The 1,858-nt window shown below is 43.5% G+C and overlaps 1 non-coding gene across 1 annotated transcript; it reads right to left on the reverse strand.

Moving 5' to 3' along the window:
* Positions 1-315: 315 nt before the first annotated feature.
* Positions 316-421, reverse strand: LOC132643038 (small nucleolar RNA R71). The gene has a single exon (XR_009583494.1). It is a non-coding gene; the product is annotated as a small nucleolar RNA R71 (small nucleolar RNA).
* Positions 422-1,858: the final 1,437 nt, after the last annotated feature.

The following is a 1,858-nucleotide window of genomic DNA, read 5'->3' on the forward strand; positions in this document are numbered from 1 at the left end:
TTGTTCAACCTCGAGTTGGAGCGACTACTGTGAAAATTGACTCATCTCTTTACCAGCTGCTGAAACTTGAGGGGTACTTTGGGAACTCTACCGAGAATGACCCTCAACGTCATTTGCAAAATTTTGTGGATGTGTGTGCTAATCACGTCCAGAAAAATGTTCCACAAGATGCTATTCGGTTGAGGCTATTCAAGTATTCCTTAGCTGGAGAGGCAAGAACATGGTTCGAGAAGCTGCCCCGAAATTCAATTACTTCATGGGCAGAGATGGTTACTGTTTTTCTTAAAAAGTGGTATCCCCCTAGTAAGAAGGCTGAGATTCGAGACAAGATATATGAATTCAAGCAGCGACCGGGGGAACAACTATATGAAGCCTGGGAGAGGTTCAAAGATTATCTGCAGAAGATCCCAAATCATGGTTTTCCGGAAAATATATTGATGGAGAAGTTCTACCGAGGGTTAGATCCAGTGACACAGTCAGTGGCCAACAATGCGGCTGATGGGTGTTTTATGAACAAGACCTTTCGACGAGTGACCATAATACTCAACAAGCTGACAACTCATAATCAGGCTTGGCACTCAAACAATACTGATGTGGTACCATATGGTAGTGCTATGCTCCAGAATATAGTGAAGGAGAATCAGGATACCCAGCAAACATTGGCAGAACTTGCAACAAATATTTCCTTGCTGACTAAGAAGTTTGATGAGTCTCAAATCAAGAAGGTAAATGTTTGCGAGGAAGATGCGGTTTTGCCAAAAGGGATGTACCATGCTCAAGATGGTCAATTCCTTGATGGGCCACCTATGCAGGTTGAAGATGCTAACTATGTTAATAACTCTCAAGGTGGCTATCAGCGACAGAATTACCAAGGTGGCTATCAGAATCAGAATCAGAATCAATGGAGATCTCAGCAAGGTCAAGGTGCTTACAACAACTCTGGGAACTACAACAATAACTATGGTGGTGCGAACTAAGGGAGCTACAACAACAGCAACAATTTTGGGAACAAGAGTTCCAATCCTTATATACCACCGAAAGGGCAATCATCAGAGCAGGGTAGTTCGAAAGTTGAAGCAATGCTTGAGAAGATTCTGGCAAATCAATCGAAGTCGGAGAGGACTTTATCTGGGTTGACAGAAACAGTGGGTTCTCATACAGTGGCTATTCAGAAGCTTGAGTCGCAGATGAGGGATATTTCTAGAGAGCAGCACCCTCCTAAAAAGGGAGGACTTCCAAGTGACACCATCCCAAATCCGAAAAATAGGGGAGGCGATTTAAACAATGTGTTTTCCATTACTACTAGAAGTGGTAAAACAATACAGGGAGCTGCTGAGGAGGTAAGTGATCTTGAGCCGATAGATGAAGAGAATGAGGTGCAGTCTGAAGCACCTATTATTGCTGATGAGATCCTTGCTGACAAGAAGGTTGACAAGAAGGTAGCTGATATTCCAGAGATGATTAAGGAAGCTGATAATACGAGCAAGCAGGCTGTAAAAGGGGCTCTCCGCCCTTTGACACAGCTTTTCAAATCTAAACCTCCCTTTCCTCAGAGGTTGGTGAAGAAACAGGAAGATGCTAAGTTTGAGAAGTTTTATGATCAGCTGAAGCAGTTATCTCTAAACTTTCCTTTCTTAGAAGCTGTCAAGGAGATGCCGGGCTTTGCGAAGTATTTGAAGGATTTGCTGACCAAGAAGAAAACGGTGCAGCATGACACCGTGAGTTTGACTCACACTGTGAGTTCCATCATTTCAACCACAACTGTGCAGAAAAAGGGAGATCCTGGGGCATTCACCATTCCTTGTTCTATCGGGCACCATGATTTTTCCCGTGCTTTGTGTGATAATAGGGCGAGTAT

This window comes from Lycium barbarum, chromosome 5, assembly GCF_019175385.1.
Source record: "Lycium barbarum isolate Lr01 chromosome 5, ASM1917538v2, whole genome shotgun sequence".
Taxonomy (NCBI): Eukaryota; Viridiplantae; Streptophyta; class Magnoliopsida; order Solanales; family Solanaceae; genus Lycium; species Lycium barbarum.